The sequence below is a fragment of the Lissotriton helveticus genome, chromosome 9 (genome assembly GCF_964261635.1).
Source record: "Lissotriton helveticus chromosome 9, aLisHel1.1, whole genome shotgun sequence".
NCBI lineage: Eukaryota > Metazoa > Chordata > Amphibia > Caudata > Salamandridae > Lissotriton > Lissotriton helveticus.
In genome coordinates, this window is record NC_136070.1 from 664,161,680 (window position 1) to 664,186,051 (window position 24,372).

Below are 24,372 nucleotides of genomic sequence, written 5' to 3' on the forward strand. Positions count from 1 at the left end.
GCTTCCTTTAAGCATGCTCTCTCGTGGTTTAAGAATCAGAGTTCTAGAGTCTGTCTTAAAATAATCTTTTAACAAAGGTGTCAGACTCGTTAATTTATTTTTCTGGTCTTGTTTTAATGTCTTGGTCTTTTTCTTAGGCTTATGTTTGGATTTTGATTTTACCAAGCTTATCTGGTTCTGGGTCTTACCATTAGGGGGTGAACCTGTCTGGGACACTTTAGAGACTGTTGCACTGTAATCACCTGGGTCTAAGCCCTCTTTTAACCCAGAAAGTGAATCAAGTCCTGTGCTCCTTAAAGTATATTGTGACGGTAATTTAGTAATCAATACCCTCTTTTTCCCTGCTGGCCCTCTTAGCCCGGCCTACCCCTCTCTGTTCCACCGGTACTGTACTTACTTGAATACTGTTGTTAGTATCAGTGTCAGAGTTCTCCCCAGGAGACCTTTGTGTCTCACTCCTTCTTGTGGTATGGAAGCTTTGATGTTCAGGCTTCCCAGAAGATCCCCCTGTCCCCCTACCACAGATGTATGACGTTACAACGAATACTTTTACAACACATACCTTTACAACGCATTTTTTACAACGCAACATCCATTACAACGCATTCCATTACAACGCATGCCATTACAACGAATTTGTAAAAACTACCTTCACAACGCATTCCATTACAACGCATACTACCTTTACAACGCATACCATTACAACGCATAACATTACATTGCATGTATGGTAAGTATTGGATAGTGTAGGGGTAAAAATTACTATTCTAACTCCAGGGGGTGCAACAGTAGGGTAAGTGTTGGATAGTGTAGGGGTAAAAATTACTATTCTAACTCCAGGGGGTGCAATAGTAGGGTAAGTGTTGGATAGTGTAGGGGTAAAAATTACTATTCTAACTCCAGGGGGTGCAACAGTAGGGTAAGTGTTGGATAGTGTAGGGGTAAAAATTACTATTCTAACTCCAGGGGGTGCAATAGTAGGGTAAGTGTTGGATAGTGTAGGGGTAAAAATTACTATTCTAACTCCAGGGGGTGCAACAGTAGGGTAAGTGTTGGATAGTGTAAGGGTACTATGCTTTGTAATGGTATGCGTTGTAATGGTATGTGTTGTAATGACTGCGTTGTAATGACATGCGTTGTAGTGGTATGCTTTGTAGTGTCATGTGTTGTAATGGTTGCGTTGTAATGGCATGCAATGTAATGGATGTTGCGTTGTAAAAGTTTCGTTGTAATGGTAGTGCGTTGTAAAAGTTGCGTTGTAAAGGTTGTTTCTCCCCTACCACCATCTATAGGGAGCCTTGCTGCTGCCTTTCGCCCACGGTGCAGCTCCAAAGCAGCCCGTGACAATAGAGCGACCTACTCTTCCCGAGGCTCCCCTACCTGCAGGAGAGGCTCCGCGTCCCGGGTGACCACAACAGGCCCCGCCACCTCTGCCACGATTCCAGTGAAATTTGCCAAACTGCAGAAAAAGACAAGCTCTTCCAGTAGCTTTCTCATGGATTTCAAAACAACGGCAGACGCTGCAACCAGCCTCCAGCTCTAAGCTCGCAGTTCAGCTTGATCTCCCCAGACACAGTCCCTGCCTTCCACTAACAGGTGAGAGGTAGTAATACAACGTTACAGCGTTGCACCGTTGAATGAGCAACGAGCCTCCGTTCTTTCTGATTTTACAGCCTAATAGCAATAAGGATGCAGCGTTTTCTCCCAAGTACCTCACCACAGTCCAAATTAGCAACTTTCGGCTACATTCCGTTCGATTTACGCTGCTAAGCACCGCAAAGCCGCCCGACCTTCTGGAGCCACCGCTAACCGCCGGCCACCATTTTCTCCCCTGTCCTTATAGAGATATTGTTGTTGAAAGTCGAGTAGGTCAAGTTTTAAATTCCTGATCAAAATGCTCCAGCCAAGGACACCCCATTTTTGATGTCTATTTGGACACCCTCTCACTAAGTAATTTCATTTCTCAGCATAAGCACAACTGCCCATTTCATGCAACTGTGTTGTCACCGATGGAGAACTACCATCAAGCCAATGTCCCTCTGTGTAACCAGGCAGTCTATCCTCAACAACCTCAGTTTGTATTGTGTACCATCCACCTCTCCCATGATCCCCAAAAGGACCAATTTTGGAGAAAGTTCTACTGGTTGCCCCAAGATCAGTGATAGAATGCTTCCTATCACTTGTCAGAAACAAGAACACTTTGAGCATCTCTGTACAGCGTGGAAAAAGTCGTAGTCATCTGCTCTACAGCTATGGCAATTTGATGAGTGGGATCTACTTATCCTGACCAAATCGCTTTGAGCGTAATAGTACCTGTGCATTTACTTTCGCTGAATCAGGCAGAGGCATGATGAGATCACCAATTCACGAAAGGACATCCTCTCCTTTAGCCAAACATCAACCTCCATATCTCTCAGCTTTTTGTCCCAAGAGCTCTCAATGTATCAAGTATTCTGGATATTAGCCTCCGTGTCCTTAATAAAATCCAGATTTTCTGCCCAGCAGGCTGTGAAAAATCTAAATTCTCTACCACTAAATGTTCCACTCAAAATATTGCTTGACTACCGATTGGTTCTATTGTGAATTTTGCTTTCAATGGGCTAAACTCAGCAAGTGGTGTTAGTCTTGCTTCATGTAACATCAAGGTGTGTTTTTACTGGAGGTAACAGAAGAATTGGGATTGGCGAAGGCCATGTTCCTTCATCAGCGTCTCAAATGATTTCAGATAGCTTGATCCTCAAACATCCCCCAGTGTTGATGTATCAATACAATCACACTGTCTGAATCTCCAGAGAGTCACCACACATGGATCCAAGAGCTCTGCCATAATGGGTGTCCTGTGATATTTTATCCTTCCCGTCATTTGGTAGTAAAATTAGTCGGAATTTATTGGTTCTTACAGCCCCATTTTCTTTAATTTGACAAAAAAAGAGTTTCCCTACTTTTCACTAAAAACATCTGTTCCAAAATGGCTAATGTCCACCATGGGGTGCCTCTAGCTAAAAGAAAAGGGACAGTGTAGGAAATTGATTGTTTGGAGTGGGTGACAACCCGCCTAAAGGAATAATCACAACCCTTGTTAGGGTGAACCCTCAACTCAACCCCCTGGTAGCTAAGACACCGAACAGGCAGACGTAACTTAGAGCAATGTGTAAAATATTTATATGGTACAAAAACAGTAAAAAAAAAAGTAAACAGTTCATTTAAAAAATGACACAAAATGTCAAACATTCAATAAGAGAAATAGAAGGTATGAGCTTTTCAAGTTTTAAGTAGAAATAGTTCCAAAAAGCAGAAAGCACCATTGACAGTCAATGGTCATGGTAGACCGGAACGGAGGTGCAATTTGAGTTTGAGCCTTGTTGGAAATTTGCCCTTTTGGCTGGGACACCCTGATTTTTCGCCTTTTTGCTGCACCCTAGTTTGCTGGCTATAGATCTCTGTGTACTTTACCCCTTCTAACCAGTGTAAAGTGCTTATGCTCCCCATTTAAACATGCTAAAATTTGCATATACATTTAACTTACTTATACGTCCCTAGTATATGGCACAAAGTGTACCAAGTGTCACCAGTTAAATGTCACCAGTGGGCTGCAACATACTTTGTGCTACCCATTGCAGTGACACAACAAAATGGGCCAAGGGCTACCATTGTAGCCTGAAAGAGCAGTTTTAAACTGCTAACTCTTCCCGTCCTGTCAAATGAACCCTGTTGATGGCCTAAAACCTTTCTTTTAAATACTAAAAAGGTTACCCTTAAGGTAGGCCTTAATGCCCATAACAGTGGTATGCATGGCATTTAAAAGAAAGGCATGTAAAAGTTTAATGTTCCACATGGCCTTACAGTGACTAGCCCATCAACGCTATTTTCACTGAATCATGGTTGGTTGTTCCATAGGAAAGCTTCAGGATGCAATAATAAATACTAATACTATATCTCAGGAATGAGCCTAGCTAGAAAAATAATTAAACAACTATTTTTAATTGTTATTAAAAATCCAATTCAATGGTGAAGTCTGATTCTTATAGATATTATGGAAAAGTAACTTTTAGGATGTTACCTTTTCCCTGACAGAAGTCCCTGGAAGCTAAATCTGCATTTTGCTCTCCAGCTTCTGCCACCCAGTAATTCGCATTTCAGTAGATGTGAATAATGGGTGAACTTACTTCCAGGACAATTACAAAAGTCATTGGGTGTGGGGAGATGTTGTGCCCTTGACAGGATGGTCCGTGGTCTGGGCCCAAGGACTTGCCTTGTCACAAGCAAATGTAGCTAACATTCCAGACTGCATCAATCTTTTGTCACTCCAGTCAAACAGGCCACCATCATATTGGGACTCTGTTGACCTCACAGTGTAAGATTCTACTGGTGTGACATGACCTGTCAAGCTAGGTACAATTAAAAGGAGAGAAACAGAATGCTACAACAATGTGTGTGAATCTACTGTCTGGTTGCAGGAGGCTCAGCTGTTTTTTTTACCACTCTTCTTCTCTGAGTGTGACACTAACCTCCCATTCTGGATTTCTCTGCCACTGTGTCCGCTGGGCTGTGTGGTGATAGCCGAAATGCAGATACTGCCAGGCCTACTATACTTTTTTTGGCACTCCCTGTGATACCTTCTAGGACTTTTTTAAAGAGTTGCACAGCCTCTTACCAAAACTGATATGGGGGAATGGCAGACGTAGGGTTGTTTAGGCAAAATACGTCATCCACTGATGGAAGGGGGACTTGGGGCCCCCCAAATATGACCTGTATTATGCTGCAGAGCAGCTGCAATGGCCAATATCGTGTGTCGCACAATGGTACCTTGTGGGTTGGTAGGTATTAAAACACATGTTCACAAGCACAGCTCTATAGTGCCCCAGATGTGGTCATCCCAAGGAGGGTTTCCACCACATGATGTGGGACAGCCCGGTGATTTACTGAACTTGGGGAGTGGTCATTGAGAATGTTTCGGAGCTAGTGGATTGTACTATACCTCTTGCACCAGAAATATGTTTGTTGGGCCAAATGTCCAGGCATGGACGGCTAAATATTTGTGCAGGCTTGTGGATTTAGCTTTTGTACCTTTCAATCATCACCTAGCAATGGCATGGAAATCCCCTAATTCTGGATATTGGCTACGTGATCCGCAAAAATGGACAAAGGCAGAAACACATGTCATCACTCTGGCCCTATTCAGGGGTGGGAGGGGTCCAAATTGGACAATCCGGGATACGTATGTCTCGAAATTCGAAATATAAAGCTAAGAAGCATTTAGAAACCAATAGGTCTTGCATTTGCGAGAGTTAAAGCTATTGGTGGTGTACATGACAATGTCTTTTACACATGTGTTTTGGTCTGAAGTGGAATGGACATATAAACAAGCATTTGCAATGCAATCGGTTTCGTATTTGTGAAAATTAGAGCTCCTGGCGTAGAAAATAATTTTCTTTTTACTTTTGTATGCAGTGGAATGATGATACTTGCATAGCGCTATTGATGGTTTTATGTTAGAACTACGACTTCCCAAACCACGACTTCCCTAACAACGAGGTCGCAACATCAACCTCATCTACACCACAATTATTTTTACCACCAATTCCTTGACCACGATTTTTCGTGGTAAAGGAATGCGTTTAAAAAAATGCTTTCGAACTAGTACCCGGAACCCCCAAACCTTAAAAACAAAGTCCCCTCACCCTAAAAATAAACACAATCACCCACACACACTAAACCAATTCCCCCACCCTAAAATTAAACACGATTACCTTCACACCCTAAAAACAAACACGTTCATCCACACACCCTAAAAACTAACCCCAATCCCTAAAAACTAACCCCCAACCCCTGAATACTAACCCCAAAGCCCCGCCCTCTATAAACAAATTCACCCACTCTAAAATTAAACACGATCACCCACAAACCCTAATACCTAATTCCCCCACCCTAATTAAAAATCCTTGCACCCTAAAAACATACATGATCACCCACACCTCTTAATAAACAAACTCTACCCCCATAAAACTAATTTACCGCTCCCTTAAAATAATCACGATCAACCCCACCTCCTAAAATCGTTCTCAACACCGTATAAACTAATTCCCCTACCTTATAAATAAATACGAACACCCATACCCCTAAAACTAAACCCCAACCCCTAAAATCTAACCCTTAACCCCCCACCCCCTGAAAATTAACCTGTCTTACCTGTTCCTCTGCGACGCTCCTCCAAACTCTGCCCTGCCTGAACACTAGACAGACTCAGCCTTAACCACGCATATGTGTGGTTAAGGCGGAGTCGTTGTTCGGGCAAGTCGTTGTTCGGCTTGCGTGACTCCGGAACTCATTGTTCCGAAGTCGTTATTCGGGATGGTTCCCGCTATTGCCATTAGTATGCCCTTGCGATGCAGGAGAACCAGCACATTTGAAATAAGTTATGAGGGAGGGGAGACAAGAGTAATATGCTGGCTGAAAAAAAAAGTTACGACATCCTGGAAATAGCAAACACTCATAGGGAATGCAAGATTGAGTAAAACATGTGAAATACTTATTATTCAGAAATCATTGAGTATTTATGCCTGAAAGTTAAGAACATGACGACAGGGCCGGAAGGGACCTGTTTCAATGTCCATTGCTTATATCCTTACAAAACGTAAGCAGTATGGTTTAAAAAGCCCACATCCCTGTACACATTTTATAAACTAAAAAAAGGAAAAACACTGATACGGATCACATTAAATGTTTTCCACTTTACGCATCAACCAGGTATTGAAGTACCTCCAGGAATGGTGCTCTTCCCTACCCAGGGAAAACAATGTTGTTCAATGAAAGAGGAGAAAACAAAAGTAGCCCTTCACTAGCAAACTCTTCAAAGTGGCGCTAACGTGTGTGGTTGTGAGTAAAACCCATCTAGCCATTTTGTGACCAATCTGTGTTGCTATATTTAGTTTTTTTTGTTTCATATGTTGAACCTTTTTTTCCCTCTCCATCTGAGGTTTCTTTTTAGAATAGAAAATTGCCAGAAAAGAAGACATTTGCGGCCAAAATGTTTCTTTCTGTTTTTTGGATCCATTTCACAGGGGAACAAACAGAGGAAAGGAGAGGAAAGAGAGGGTAAGACCTGTTTGTTGAAGTTGCGGTTTTTAGCAAGTGAGGAAGAGCGACGCAGAGACAGAAAGAGGGAATAAGAGGAAGGGGAAGAAAGGGGGAGGCAGAGCATGAGTGAACACTGTAGGGAAGTGGGTGGTGTGTGGTGAGGGGAGGAGGGTGGGGTTCATCATATTTAGAAGGGGGCCCCTACACTGTGGTGAGGCAGATAAATCAATGCGGTCAGTTAGATTTATTGCGATTGGACCAAAGACGAGCCAAGGAGCAAACGTAAATGTTTCCTACTGTACTCATCAATAAGGTATTGTAGTAACTCCATGAATGGTGTACTTCCCCACCCAGAAAAACTATTTTGTTCAAAGAAAGACAAGAAAACAAAAGTAGCGCTTCACTGGCAAACTCTGTAAAGTGGTGTTAATGCGTGTGGTTGTGAATAAAACCAATCTGGCGACTTTGGCACCCCTCTGTCTTGCCTTATTTAGTGTGTATTTGTTATTTTTTTTGTAATTTGAACCTTTTTTTTTCTCTCCATCCAAAGGCTGCACTTAAGAATAGAAAAATGTCTAAAAACATGACATTTGCTGCCAATTTGTTTTTGTTTTTTGGATCCATTTCACAGGGGAACAAATAAAGGAAAAGAGAGGAAAGGGAGGGTAAACGCCAATTGTTGAAGTCATAGTTGTTAGCAAGAGAGGAAGAGTGAGACAGAGACAGAAAGAGAGGGAAGAAGAGGAAGAAATAGTGAGGTCAAGGGGCAGCGGCAGAGCAGGAGAAGTAAACACTGTTGTTCAAAGAAAGAAGAGAAAATGAAAGTAGCGCTTAACTGGCAAACTTTGTAAAGTGGTGCTAATGTGGTTGATGTGAATAAAACCAATCTAGTCACTTTTTGTATTTTTAACCTTTTATTTATCTCCATTCTGAGGCTGCACTTTGGAATAGAAAAATATCAGAAAAAGATGACATTTGCAGCCAAAGTATTTCTTTCTTTTATGTTTCCATTTCACAGGAGAACAAATCAAGTAAAGGAGAGGAAAGAGAGGGTAAGAGATGTTTGTTGAAGTCATGGTTTTCAGCAAGTGAGCCGAGGAGCAAACCTAATGCCGCCAGAGGTCCCCTTTAGAAAATGCTAGTGCGCTGAGCTGTCATTTTGGAACTGGAGAACTGGTGCCCATGTAAGGCGCTTTTAGGTTGGGTTCGCGCTACAACTGCAACAAAAAAACAAGCATTGGAAATGCAATTGGTCTCACATTAGAAAAGTTGGAGCTATTGGTCTTGTAAATGACAAATATTTTATTTATGTGTTGGTTTTTAAAATAGCTAAATTGATAGCTTTGTCATTTACAATGCCAATAGTTATAACTTTAGCGAATGTGACACCTATAGCATTTGTAATGCAACATGTTTTGTATTTACGTGACTTAGATGGCAGCTCTGGTCGTTAGGCCACATTTCTAGAGAGATGTACGAAATACTGAGGAAGACAAGATAAACTGCACTTCAATAATGATGTCGAAATTAAGTTAGTACCTCTTTGATCGTTTTACTGCAAAATTGTGAAAATTATGAGACTCTAGTTCAGAACAGTTCGAATTTAGCTGTAGGACAAGGCAACCCAAGAAGTGCCAGTGCAAAGTGTTGGAAGTAACTGTGGCCAAGCATCTACTGTAAACAGAGGCCACGTTGTCAGTAAACTTGGGAAAATATGTAGCCTGGCCCAACATTAAAAGTGTTGCAGTCACTGGGTGTAGGCCATTAAAAAAAACAAGTTAAAAGAAAAGGAGACACGGCCTGGCGGCCGTGAAACTGAAAGCACGGCCGGCCGGCCGTGAAAGCCTTTGATGCAGCAGGGGGCGGAGCGGGAAGAGCTGCTGGCGGCACCAAGCTGGGCAACAGAACAGTTCGAATTTAGCTGTAGGACAAGGCAACCCAAGAAGTGCCAGTGCAAAGTGTTGGAAGTAACTGTGGCCAAGCATCTACTGTAAACAGAGGCCACGTTGTCAGTAAACTTGGGAAAATTTGTAGCCTGGCCCAACATTAAAAGTGTTGCAGTCACTGGGTGTAGGTCATTAAAAAAAACAAGTTAATAGAAAAGGAGACATGGCCTGGCGGCCGTGAAACTGAAAGGTCGGCCGGCAGGCCGTGAAAGCCTTTGATGCAGCAGGGGGCGGAGCGGGAAGAGCTGCTGGCGGCACCAAGCTGGGCAACAGATGACTGGCGATTTGATGCTGTGCACGCGCATTTTAACTCATTGCGCTTGCGCATTGAGCTAAAAGCGCACATGCACTGCATCAAATCGCCAGTCTAGTTAAACTCTGTTTAAGCCCCTATAGTCTCGCAAGCTCAATGCACATGCGCATTGACAGGCGAGACCTAAAAAACAGGAAAGTGATGCCTCCGTTAGTGTGCGTAGACACTGAAGTAGACATCGAAGTGCTCCTAACTGTGCACGCACGCCTAATTGCAAAGTGAAATTAAGCACTACTTCATATTTGTGAACAGAGCAGTCGCACTGGTTATAATACAAATGTTCTTGTAGGAAAATGTTAGCGCAACAACCTGCCACTTTGGAACTGGAGAACTAGCGCTTTCGTAAAGTGCTCCAATAACTTCCGGACGGGTTCTCACTACAACTGCAAAACAAGCAGTATTCTCAGAGTGCAGTACCACAGGCTGTCATTTGATGTCCCTTGGGACCTCTTTTGGGAACATATGGTACTGCACCCTGCAACATGGCCAGGCAAGGATATGGCGCAGCGGTGAAAGCTGCTGACAGGCGAGCTGGGGATCCGTGTTCGACTCTGCTATTGGCTCAACATCCTGTGATAATGGGCTGATTGTTTAATGCCCAGAGCCCATGACTAGGTGCATTCTATAAATAAAAGTGTTAAATGTAAAATAACATATGAAATCAATGCAGTGATCTTGGGGGCGGGAAAGCAGTGTTGTGCAGGGGGAGGGTGGTACATCGTAAAGGAATATTAAACAAGGGCACTGCTTTGCAAATAATGCATAAAGTAACCCAAAAACCAAGCAAAACAGCAGTGGCATTGGAGGTGTGTTGGGGCTAGTGAGCAGTGTGGTGGGAAGGTTGAGGGGAACGCACGGAGAGATTAAAAGACATGAAGCAACTGAAGCAGTGTTGTGGGAGGGGTGAGGGGGAGGCAGGGGGAGATAAAGCGACAGAAAATAAATGATGCAACCGAAGTTTCATTGCACAAGTAAACAGAACAGTTAACGAGCAAAGAGGCAGACCAACTAAAAAATGAGATCTCTCTAAGTATAAATTACCTGAATGTAAGAGGGCCAACCAGATGGGAGACTGACTCAGGCAAGACTAAGTGATTGGGAGGAGGTGGGAGTGGAAGAGGTGGAATCGCTTTTTGGGGACGGCACCTTTATGACCCATGATATGTTTGTGCAGACCACAGGTGCAACAGATTGTCATTACTTATTATATGCTGCTGTAGCACATTACACTAAGGAGACAGGGGCACCACAGCGCACTGAACCGCCTCAACACAAACTAACTCACCTACTTTACTACATGGGCAGGGAAGGATACTTAGTGAAATGGCTGTATGCTGGCATTATTGCACAGGTCTCTATAACACTCACTACTCTCAGGGCTAAATGGGTGGATGACACGGGCATGGCCATAACGGATAAGGCATGGACGAGTATTTTGGAGCATCCCAAAAGGGTGTCCCGGAAAGCCCGCCTGAAATTCATACAAACTATGGTGTTACATAGATCATACTTAACCCCGAGGAGGATCCAGCGTATGTTCCCTGAGGCCCAGAATAGTAGCCTTCAATGTGGGGCGGAGGAGGCAGCATTCCTCCACATGTTGTGGGTCTGCCCCCGTCTCGGCGTTTACTGGGGCAAAATCTGAAGGGCACTGGAGGAGGTCACACAGTTGACGATTCATGACAATGCTGTAGAATGTTTACTAGGGCTGCGTAAACGAACCAGCGCCCTTAAGGTGCAGTCGCGCTTTCTTGATTTAGCTCTCATCTTGGCTATAAGAGGGATTACCATGAGATGGAAATCTCCCCGCTGCCATCCATTAACATTATGGCAGGATGAGGTGGTGCGATGGTGTGGAGCTGGGAGTGCGGCTATTAGAAGTGAGGAGGTGAGAGGACTCAGAAAACACCCAATCTCATTAGACTGGGACCGTATGCTCGAAGAGTTTCGACATTTAGATCTTACACCAGGCCGATCACACCTACACCATAGTGCACCCAAATGGCCTCGACAAACACAATGCAAACTAATTAATTAATTGCTTGAGGTTCTCCTGCCGTCCAGACACTGGGGCACCAACAACAGGAACCTGGAGATCCTAGATAGAGATACAGGACTGGAATATAAGACACAACATTGAGATGCGGACCAGGAGGGGGGGGGCACAGGGTGGTTCTGGGAATAGTACTAGTTTATTTGCATATCACTTCTAACTGTCATTGGCAATACCTACGTGATATTCAGGCAAGTGATATTGACTGGACATACGATCAACCTATATCCTGTGGATTCATGCATCGCACTCTATGGTATAACATTCTGTGAGAGAATAAATGTAATGGAAATGTTTCAACAAAAAACAAAATGTACATGCCATGATATATGTTATATTGCCGGTGTACCATTCAAGGGTGTGCAATAACGTTTGTTAAAAAGAAAAACATTTAAGAGGGCCCATCCTCATGGGAGGATACACAATTCCAAAATGAGGGACTACTAAGAGGATTCACCAATGAAACACCAGCATTTCTAAAGGACAGCAACAGGAACCAATGAAAAAGATGGGTGTTTTTTCAAGCCCATATCCAAGATACAGCATGTCTGGAGTTTAAAGATAGTGAGGGGTTTTAGGATTCAGTGATGGTTGGAGTGTAGGGGTAGAATGGGATTTATTTTAGGGTTCAAGAATGGGTGTATTTTCGGGATCAGGGATAGGTGTTGTGAGAAGTTGGCCTGGTATATGATGTTCACTATTCTAGTGAGCACCTTGTACCAGTCCAAACAACCCTTATGGTGATGGTTGTAAAGTCAACCTTATAGACCAGCTATCCTAGTAGTAGCATGGACAAAGCAGTCTTAGGCTAAAACGTCAGAGAGCATGTGAAGCAAGCTGTTTTACCATATGTAACCCCTTGAATACCAAATGAAAGGACACCACACAGGTTATATATAAAATATATATGTATTTATTATAAACACAACCCCTCTGAACTCTTTATGAGGTCAGAGGCTAAAGCACATAACAAGTTACTCAATTATCATACAATAAGTTGCACAAAATACAGTCGTGCCCTAGGGGCGTTGAAGACCATATACTAAAATAGTGGTATAAGAACCACGTCACGAACAAGGAATAGGGCTAGGGCCTAGGGAATCGCTGGGGCTACACTGAGCTAACAATAGTTAGAGAGCAGGAGGCCCACGGGATGCGTGTGCAGTGTCTAAACACACATGCGGGTTCTCATAGGGATACAATGGGAACGAAGAAGTTAGAAACTAGTCGATTTAGGACACTTCCGGATGAACTAGGAGAAAGCTACTAAAAACAGGGATACTTGGATAGTCAATACCCACAGGAGCATCGGAGTATTCGCGTTACCTCACCCACAGGAGCCGGGTGCATAGGTGTCAAGACGTGTCGGGTTTCGTCGCTGAATCCTATGGAGACCTGTAAAAAGATGCTGCAGGCGACCAGGAGAGAAGTGTCCGGGTGGGTCCAAGGGCGGATCGAGGATGAAGAGTACCTGAAAGCAGAGGGGACAGAGTCTAGGTCACTAGCCAGTGACCAGGAAGGAACCAGGAAGTAACCAGGCGATGTCGGGTGTAGTCAGGTAAAGATGCAAAGCTTGTCTCTGCAGCCACGTGGACCAGGAGGCGTCGACAACAACCAGGAGCTGGATACAGACTGTCCCACAAAGGATCTCACTGTTGGCAGCGTCGGCTTCCGGATTGGAGTCAACATGCCTTGGCAAATGCAACCCACGCAGGAATCAAAGATGGGCTTCTGTTATGACCAGCAAGGTCGGGCGGCTTTTCCTTTGCAGGGAAGAGGGGGCCACCTGGTGCAACCAGGCAGGTGGTTCAAGTTTAAAGGTTCGTCATCACAGAGGCCACTAGCCAACGGACAAGTGACCGGACAGACGCGTCGAGCACAAAAGTACTAGCAGGCCCCACGCGGCACTCGGTGAGTGTGGGGGGCTGTGCGTTGGTGCAAAAGGTGCTCAGGGCTGGAGCTTCTCAATCCCCAATGCACAACTTCGAGGGTGCCTCATAAGCTGCACAAGTAGCAAAGAGCAGGTTATTCAAGATGGCCGGTCCCACGTCTCTCGTCGCCTCCACGGGTCTCAGTTTTGCTGTGGCTGTGGATCGGGGTCAAAGAAGTCTGGAAGTCGGGCTCTTGTCGGACTCTGTGCTCGGGCTCCGGCGGGAACATCGACAAAGTAAACCGCAGATCGCTGGATGGTGCCTGTTTGCGCAGGGTGGTCACTCCTTGACCACAAGGGAGATTCTTCAGTCTTCTAGTCGCAGTAGAATGTCGAAGGTCCAGAGTTTCGTTTCCAGTTTCAGTTCAGCATAAATCTAAAGTCTCTAGACTCAGCTCCTACCTATATACTAATCTGAGGGGCTGGATTACCTGCTAGGTCCCTCCTATGGGTGAGACCAGGGAAGGGGGTGGTTACACCCCTTCCCTTTGTCCAGTTTTGCGACAGAGCTGGGGCTGGAGTGCCCCAGCAACTGGTTTGAACTGGGCTATGCATGGGACACCTTGTGTACCCCAGGCAGTGTCTCATTTCATTCAGCCCTCCCTGCCCCAATACACTAAGGCCTGTCTGGGGTGGTGCTAGTACCTCTCAAGGCAGGAAATCTATTGTCCAAGCCTCCCTCACTGGAAGGACTCCCAGCAGCAGGAGGTCAGACTTGTGTCTGTGGCAGCTGCATCCATTTTGTGATGCTGAGGCTCTGATTAACTTTAACCGGGATTAACAGGAACAACATGTCTTCTCCGTCTAGAAGAGTGGAGTGCTACCCCCGTTGCCAGAACTGGCGATGGGGTAGTATTCCAAAGGGTATGACACCTTACACGACATGTTTCGATAAAGCCAAACCAAAGTTAGCAATAACCGCGAGGATTATAATGCACTTAAGAGTATATGGTATGGCTATATCATAGAACAGCTATAAGTAGATGGTTCCGAAAGCTGCAGACAGGCTCAGCTCATGCTAGAGCCTCAACTCACATAAAACCAAGCACTCTGCCTTCAGTATTGTTAAGGCCTGCCATAGGAGTGACTTATAGGCATATATGTGTCTATATATAATGGTAGGTATAGGAATACTATACCTAAGCAAGGGGTGATTACACGACCTTGCCCCAGCTGAGTGATCAGCCAGTTGTGTCAATTTGGATGGCCAGCCAGGGGTGGCATAAGATATGCTGCAGCCCCTGGTAGGCTTTGGATGCACCTATGGCCTGGGTACCTATGGTACACTATACAGGGGCTCACAAAGGTGACCCATTTCCCAATTGGTTATGTACCTAAATTACATGGTATGAATTTAGAGAGAGAACAGCTGGGCTGTGGATCTGGTTAGCAGGCCCACAGCCACATTAAAGTCGAAAACCAGTAAAGCAAAAAGCAAAAAGTGGGGTGACCATAGGAAAGCAGACCCTACTCTCCTACACCCCCCAAACGCAGGGACATTAAACTAACCTTGACCAGTTGAGTCTTCATGTTCTAAGTGGAAATATCTGGAGAGGCCATCTGCATTGCCATGGTCAGTCCCAGGTCTATGTTCCAATGTAAAGTCCATCCCCTGTAGGGAAATGGACCACCTGAGCAGTTTGGGATTTTCACCCTTCATCTGATTTAGCCACAAGAGGAGCTTATGGTCTGTCTGAATTTTGAAGTGAGTACCAAACAAGTATGGCCTCAGCTTCTTCAGGGCCCAAACCACAGCAAAGGCCTCCCTCTCAATAGCTGACCAACGTTTCTCTCTAGGGGTCAGCCTTCTGCTAATAAAAGCAATGGGTTGGTCTTTACCATCTACATTTAGTTGTGAAAGTACAGCTCCCACCCCCAACTCAGAAGCATCTGTTTGGACAATGAACTCTTTGGAACAATCAGGACTCTTCGGAATAGGTGCAGAGCACATGGCCTTCTTCAGGTCATCAAATGCCTTTTGACAGCTTACTGTCCACTGAACTTTCTTTGGCATCTTCTTTGAAGTCAAGTCATTAAGTGGTGTCACAATGGACCCATAATTCTTAACAAACTTTCTGTAATAACCAGACAGGCCCAAGAAAGCTTTGACCTGTGTCTGGGTGGTTGGAGGAGCCCAGTCCTTGATGGTCTGGATCTTACTCTCCAGTGGTTGAACCTGACCCCACCTACAAGGTGGCCCAGGTACACAACCTTACTCTGCCCTATCTGGCACTTAGTGGCCTTGATAGTTAGGCCTGCCTTCTGCAGGGCCTCCAAAACCTTCTTCAGGTGGATCAGGTGATCCTCCCAGGTGGAGCTGAAGACAGCAATATCATCTAGATAAGGTGCACAAAAGTCATCCAACCCAGTGAGGACTTGGTTCACCAACCTTTGGAAAGTGGCAGGCACATTCTTCAAACCAAAGGGCATCACCACAAATTGATAATGACCTCCTGGGGTTGAGAAAGCAGTTTTGGCTTTTGCATCCTCAGCTAATCTGATCTGCCAGTAGCCTGCTGTCAGGTCAAATGTGCTCACAAACTGGGCGGAAGCCAATCTGTCTATGAGCTCATCTGCCCTTGGAATTGGGTGGGAATCTGTCTTAGTGTCATGCCTCAAGCCCCCTCCCAGTGCGCTGTCCCTTCAATTGTGCACTATTTAGGTGTCCTTGACCCAGGGAGCGACGCTTCACGTTCTAGCGTCTAGCTCCGTTGGGTTTGTTTTCTGCCTGACTTCCTGTGCCTGACTTCCGTTTTCCTACGTCCTGGCGTTCTTCTGCTTCGAGAGTGTCCTCGGCTCCGTGGGTTCGATTGTGAGCCTCCGCAGCCTGTCCCTCTCGTTTGCCGAGTGCCTCACCATCGCGCTTGTGCAGTTTGACACGTTCCGTGTCGGTTCCCGATTTTGCTGCCTTTCCAGTGTTCTGGTGTCCCGCCCGGCGGCCGGGTCTTACTCCGCCATCCGGCGGGATTCCTCTCCCTATCATTTTGCCTCAGTACTGCTCCGTTTGTCAGCCGGGCTTGTGCTCCGCTGACGAGCCGGGCATCCTCTCTTTGCTGTTGGCCTTATTTCAGCTCCGCTTGTCAGCCGGGTTTTGACTCCGCTGACAGGCCGGGCGCACCTTCACCCTTCCTTGTTTCCCCTACACCGGGTTGCTCCGCTGCCGGCCGGGTTCTTCTCCGCTGGCGGCCGGGTTGTTACTGGTGTTCTTTCCTTAGTCAGTTAGGGCCTTTCTTTACCCCTGCCCATCCCTTCTGACACCATTTCCTTGGGGGTGATTCAGCTCTGGTGATATATTTCACCTATTTGGACTTGATATCTTGCGTGGACCAGTGAGGATTGGGCTACAGCTACTTGTTCCAGAAACACGGTAACAGCGCATATTGCGCTGCACATTGTACTTGGTATTAGTAAGACTGTATTGAAGTGTTTGATGCCCTGTTTTGTTTATTGTAGATGTTGTTCCCGCTATCAAGAATATTGGCAACTGTATTCAAACAAACCTTTGGGGTGTGCTTCGTGGCAGTTAAGACAAAAGATCAAAGTGAGCAGGATGTTTTGTTAGTCACTCATAATACAAATATACATTGAGTCATTAGATTTATGAGGGTTTTGTCTTCTACACTGCAGCTCCAGTTATATCCATTTCCAGAGGTTCTCCCATATCCATTCAGGAACATTAACATACAACCAGATAGGTATGAAGGGTTATGTTGTGTAATTGGGAATGTGATTGTCCTCTTCAGATTTAAGAATATAACTCTTTGCATTACAGTCTCTCTTGATTGCCAAGCCCACAAGAAGGTTGAGACGACCAGTCTGAAGACCCTCAACACCAATTGTTACCCCCTACCTTTCCTTGTTTTGTCTCCCTGTTTTCCCCTGGCTTGCCTCCTGTGCTCTAGTGCTTGATAGAGTCGGAAGGCTGCAGGGGAAGGCTGTGGATTATACTTCGGATTCCTGACGCTCCTGCAGAATCGCCGTGTATCCTTTACAGAACGTGAAGCCCAAGAGGTTAGTTCTGCCCGAGCGTCATGGATCTCGAAGCGGTCACGCTAGCGGATGTGGCAGGCATGTTGGGTAATCTGCAGGTTGAGACTCAGACTTTGATGGCCAGAATGGACACCCTGCAGAGACAACATGCTTCTGGTGCTACAGGAGGAGGGACATCGGTTGTGCAGGTGACCACTCCACATTCGATACCTCTGGCACCCCCTGAGCGTTTTGCAGGAGAAACAGCGCGATGCACGGCTTTCCTTAGTCAATGCCAACTACACTTCTCTTGCAAAGCTCAATGTTTTCCCTCTGATCAGGCTAAGGTAGCTTTTGTAATATCTTACCTCAGTGGTTCTGCGGCTGATTGGGCTATTCCCTTAGTAGACAGAGATGACCCCCTGCTACATAATTATGCAGCATTTCAACGAGAATTTCGAAAACTCTTCGATCGACACATGTATACACATTCTGCCGATACAGAATTGTTAGAATTGAAACAGGGTACTCAGGATCTGGTGGCCTATATTACCAAATTCCGCCGGTTGGTGATTGAGTCCGACTGGCCGGAGGAAAAACGAAGTACCATGTTCTACAGGGGGTTGCGGGAGGAACTGAAAGACGCCTTGTCCCAGATAGTCGATCTTCCTACCTCCTGTACCGCTCTCATAGATTTGGTAGTGAAGATAGACCATCGATTGCATGAACGAAAGAAAGAGAAAGGGAAGCATGAGTATCGGTATGTTGCTCTGAAGGAGAAAAAGAGTGCCCCAGAAAAAGCTACGGAAGACAGTGAACCCATGCAGATAGGCATAGTCCGAGGCCCTCTGACTTCCGAGGAAAGACAGAGAAGAAGAACTCTTCGATTATGTTTGTATTGTGGGAAAGCGGGTCATTTCCTAAGAGAGTGCCCAGTTAAACCCGCTCAGTCCAAGGTGTCGGGAAACTAGTCAGCCTGAGTTCTTGTGAGACGAGGAACTCAGGTAGGTCTGGACTAACAGTCTCATCTTCCGATTATACATACGCTCCTACCAACCATTTGTACATATCAGCATATCTCACACAAGGCACTCTTGGTTTACACGTTTTGATAATGGTGGACTCTGGGGCTTCTGGAAACTACATGGACAGAGATTGGGCTAGGGAGAACATGATAACCGACACTGAAAAGGAGATTGCCAGTAATGTCACTACCATCGATGGCAGTCCCCTTCTTTCTGGTCCAGTTACACATCACACCAACCCGATGCACATGGTTATAGCACCTGATCATCATGAAGACTTAACGTTTGACTTAATTAGTTCTCCACAGTTCCCGGTGCTTTTGGGTATCCCATGGTTAAGAACGCAAAATCCTGACATCAATTGGGAAACATCCACCATATCCTTTCCTCCGGTGGTTCCGGGGCCTGTGGTAGGGGTTACTAAGAGAGAGGCACACACAGCCACAGAATGTACGGAGGCCTGTCCTGTTCTACCTCCCTGTTACCACGAATTGCAAGCAGTCTTTGATGTACAGGAAGCAGAGGTTCTTCCGCCACACCGCGTCTACGACTGCCGTATTGATCTTGAGGCAGGAGCCAGAATACCCTGTAGCAGAGTGTATGCCCTCACCGAAAAGGAGAACGTATATTTACGTGAATATCTCGACTCTATGCTTGAGAAGGGATTCATCAGACCATCGCGATCCCCAGCCTCTTCTTCATTGTTTTTTATTCCTAAACGGGAGGGGGGCCTGCGATGTTGTATCGATTACAGGAAGCTCAATGAAGTGACCATCAAAAACCGTTATCCTCTTCCTCTCATAGCCTCCCTCCTTGACAGAATTCGCAATGCCCAGTACTTCACCAAGTTGGACTTGCGGGGCGCTTATCATCTGGTACGAGTCAAGGAGGGAGACGAGTGGAAGACGGCGTTCTGCACCAAGTATGGTCTCTTCGAGTACCTTGTAATGCCCTTTGGGCTCTGTAATGCCCCGGCGGCGTTTCAATTCTTCATCAATGAGGTATTGAAAGACATTCTTGATGATTATGTAATTGCCTACATTGATGATCTGCTGATCTTTTCCTCTACTTTGGAGATACACCAACAGCATGTACGTAACGTGTTGGAACGTTTACTAAACAATCGATTGTATTGTAAGTTGGAAAAATGTACTTTCCACACGCAGGAAGTCCCTTTCTTGGGATACATCATTTCCCCTAGAGGCCTGCGCATGGATCCCTCCAAGGTGGAGGCTGTTTTGGCATGGCCGGCTCTGCGGACAATCAAAGAAGTCCAGAGTTTTATAGGGCTGGCCAATTTCTATAGGAGATTCATTCGCAATTTCTCGGACTTGGTATCACCCATTACATCATTGTTGAAAAAGGGGGTTCCTTTCGTCTGGTCCGGTGAGGCAGAGCGGTCATTCCAGTTGCTAAAGAATGCTTTCACCAGTGCCCCGGTGCTACATCATCCCGACCCCGCTCTGCCCTTTGTGGTGGAGGTAGACGCCTCGCAAGTGGCAGTGGGAGGTGTTCTATCTCAGGCGGATGCAGTGTCCGGTGAGTGTCATCCAGTGGCTTATTATTCTCACAAACTCTCCCCTGCTGAATACAATTATGCGGTAGGGGACAAGGAACTTCTAGCTATCAAGAAGGCATTCGAAGAGTGGCGGCAGTACCTCCTAGGTGCTAGACATCCCGCGGTGGTATACACCGATCATCGCAACCTCCAATATCTCAAGTCGGCAAAGGCACTTTCCATGAGGCAATTGCGTTGGTCTCAGTTCTTTAGTGAGTTCGACTTCACTGTCCAGTACAGACCAGGCAGACGTAATGGGAAGGCAGATGCACTTTCACGGTTGGGATTCGAGACTCCTATAGATCCCATTGAGCCTACACTGATTATCCCTAGAATGAATATTGTAGGAGGAACTAGGTCAGAGGATGAATTCCTGGTACAAGTCAAGTGTAGTCAAGCGTCAGCAGACATGCAGGCTATAGTAGGTTCACAAGACACGTCCAAGAAGGGAGACCTTGTGTGTATACAAGGGGGAGTGGTTATACCGACAAAGAACCTCCAGGAACAAGTCATGCAGTGGTATCATACACATCCCATAGCAGGTCATCCAGGGATTAAGAAAACCATTAGCACTGTGCGTGACCGTTACTGGTGGCCTACTATGTTGGCAGACATAGAACACTTTGTTAAGACATGCTATGTGTGTGCACAAACTAAGGTTTCTCGCCTCAACCCTGTAGGCCTTCTCATGCCATTACCTTCCCCTCCCGGTCCCTGGCATACGGTGTCCCTTGATTTCATAGTGGAATTACCGCTCACTAAGGCAAAGAACAATACGTTGCTGGTAGTGGTGGATATGTTCACCAAAATGGCTCATTTTGTACCGTTACAACGTTTACCCACAGCAATTGAATTAGCCTCCATATACATGCAACACATAGTGCGACTTCATGGTTTCCCTTCTGCTTTGGTCTCCGACAGGGGAGCCCAATTTGTGTCAAGGTTCTGGAAGAGTTTGTGTTCTTTGCTCCAGATAGACGTCCGTCTGTCCTCAAGTCACCATCCACAGTCAGATGGACAGACGGAGAGAGTCAATCAGTGTTTTGAGCAATACATAAGAAATCAGGTGTTGCAGTCTCCAGTGGACTGGGATGAGTTGGTTTGGGTAGCAGAAATCTCATATAACAACAGCACACACTCCTCTATCAAGGTCTCTCCATTCTTTTGCTTGTATGGTTGTCACCCTAAGTTGCTGCCCTCAGGGTGTTCCACAGAATGTCCAACCCCTGCTGCTGCAGATAGAGTAGAGATGTTACTTGAGATACAGAGGAAGGCATTAGAGAGTCTTGAGATGGCCAAGGTGAGATACACAGAGGGGGCAAATCTACACAGGAGATTAGAACCAATATACACACCAGGAGATGAGGTTTGGCTCTCCACCAAATACATTGCTCTTGGGGGTCCACGCAAGTTCAATCCCAAATACATAGGTCCCTATAAGGTTGAAAAAATAATCAATCCTGTTGCCATAAGATTGCAGCTTCCGCCTTCATTCAGGATTCATCCGGTATTCCATGTTTCCCTAATAAAGCCGGTTGAGCCAGGGACTAAAATGCCAGCAAAACCTACACCGTTAACTCTGCAGGACTCGGAGGAATACGAGGTCGAGACTATCCTAGATTCCCGTAGAGTGAGGGGTACGGTCCAGTATTTGGTTCATTGGAAGGGATACGGTGTGGAAGAACGTACATGGGAACCCTTTTCCAATGTCCATGCTCCTAGGCTGTTAAGGGCGTTCCATAAAAGATACCCTGACAAGCCAAAACCAGGTGGGGGTTGTTGTGGGGGGAGTGTACTGTCATGCCTCAAGCCCCCTCCCAGTGCGCTGTCCCTTTAATTGTGCACTATTTAGGTGTCCTTGACCCAGGGAGCGACGCTTCACGTTCTAGCGTCTAGCTCCGTTGGGTTTGTTTTCTGCCTGACTTCCTGTGCCTGACTTCCGTTTTCCTACGTCCTGGCGTTCTTCTGCTTCGAGAGTGTCCTCGGCTCCGTGGGTTCGATTGTGAGCCTCCGCAGCCTGTCCCTCTCGTTTGCCGAGTGCCTCACCATCGCGCTTGTGCAGTTTGACACGTTTCGTGTCGGTTCCCGATTTTGCTGCCTTTCCAGTGTTCTGGTGTCCCGCCCGGCGGCCGGGTCTTACTCCGCCATCCGGCGGGATTCCTCTCCCTATCATTTTGCCTCAGTACTGCTCCGTTTGTCAGCCGGGCTTGTGCTCCGCTGACGAGCCGGGCATCCTCTCTTTGCTGTTGGCCTTATTTCCGCTCCGCTTGTCAGCCGGGTTTTGACTCCGCTGACAGGCCGGGCGCACCTTCACCCTTCCTTGTTTCCCCTACACCGGGTTGCTCCGCTGCCGGCCGGGTTCTTCTCCGCTGGCGGCCGGGTTGTTACTGGTGTTCTTTCCTTAGTCAGTTAGGGCCTTTCTTTACCCCTGCCCATCCCTTCTGACACCATTTCCTTGGGGGTGATTCAGCTCTGGTGATATATTTCACCTATTTGGACTTGATATCTTGCGTGGACCAGTGAGGATTGGGCTACAGCTACTTGTTCCAGAAACACGGTAACAGCGCATATTGCGCTGCACATTGTACTTGGTATTAGTAAGACTGTATTGAAGTGTTTGATGCCCTGTTTTGTTTATTGTAGATGTTGTTCCCGCTATCAAGAATATTGGCAACTGTATTCAAACAAACCTTTGGGGTGTGCTTCGTGGCAGTTAAGACAAAAGATCAAAGTGAGCAGGATGTTTTGTTAGTCACTCATAATACAAATATACATTGAGTCATTAGATTTATGAGGGTTTTGTCTTCTACACTGCAGCTCCAGTTATATCCATTTCCAGAGGTTCTCCCATATCCATTCAGGAACATTAACATACAACCAGATAGGTATGAAGGGTTATGTTGTGTAATTGGGAATGTGATTGTCCTCTTCAGATTTAAGAATATAACTCTTTGCATTACAGTCTCTCTTGATTGCCAAGCCCACAAGAAGGTTGAGACGACCAGTCTGAAGACCCTCAACACCAATTGTTACCCCCTACCTTTCCTTGTTTTGTCTCCCTGTTTTCCCCTGGCTTGCCTCCTGTGCTCTAGTGCTTGATAGAGTCGGAAGGCTGCAGGGGAAGGCTGTGGATTATACTTCGGATTCCTGACGCTCCTGCAGAATCGCCGTGTATCCTTTACACTTAGTGACAGCATTGAGACCTCTGTAGTCCACACAAAACCTCATCTCTCTCTTACCATCTTGGGTGTGAGGCTTTGGCACAAGGACTACTGGACTGGCCCAGGGGCTCTCTGAGGGCTCAATAACTCCCAGCTCCAACATCTTCTGTACTTCTGTTTTAATGCAGTCCCTGACATGGTCAGGTTGCCTGTAGATTTTACTCTTGACAGGCAGACTGTCACCAGTGTCCACCTCATGGGTGCACCAGTTTGTCTGACTTGGGGTCAGAGAAAACATATGTCTGAAGGGCTGAAGAACTTGTCTACAGTCCTGTTGCTGCTGGCCAGTGAGGCTGCCAGCTAAGGCCACACCATCAACTGAACCATCATCAGGGGTCTGAGTCAGCAGGTCTGGGAGAGGGTCACTCTCTTCCTCCGGCCCCTCATCTGTAGCCATGAGCAAGCCCATGTCTGCCCTGTCAACATATGCCTTAAGTCTGTTGACATGAAGCACCCTGTGGCGGCTTCTGGGAGTCCCAAGATCAACCAAGTAGGTTACTTCTCCCTTTTGCTCAACAATTGTGTGGGGTCCAGACCATTTGTCTTGGAGTGCTGCTAGGGCCACTGGCTCCAACACCCACACTTTCTGTCCTGGTTGGTACATAGGCAGCACAGCCTTTTGGTCATGTCAAGCTTTCTGAAGTTCTTGTCTAGCCTCAAGGTTTTTAGAAGCCTTCTTCATGTATTCGGCCATCCTGGAGCGGAGACCAAGTACATAGTCCACTATGTCTTGTTTAGGCTTTTTGAGAGGTAACTCCCATCCTTCCTTCACCAGACATAGGGGTCCCCTTACAGAATGGCCAAACAAAAGTTCGAAAAGGGCTGTAGCCAACCCCCTTTTGTGGGACCTCTCTGTAAGCAAACAGAAGGCAGGGCAGAAGGATGTCCCATCTTCGCCTAAGCTTTTCAGGTAAACCCTTAATCATGCCCTTCAAGGTATTGTTAAATCATTCAACAAGGCCATTGCACTGTGGATGATAGTGAGTGGTGTGTTTGTAATTTACACCACACTCCTTCCACATTGCAGTAAAATACCCAGACATAAAGTTTGCACCTCTATCTGAGACAACCTCCTTTGGAAAGCCCACTCTTGAGAAAACTCCCAGGAGAGCTCTTGCCACCACAGGTGCTGTGGTGGTCCTCAGGGGAATAGCTTCTGGATACCTGGTGGCATGATCCACCACCACCAGTATAAATCTGTGCCCAGAGGCTGTTTGGGGATCCATTGGTGCAACAATGTCAATCCCTACTCTTTCAAAGGGAACCCCCACCAGAGGTAG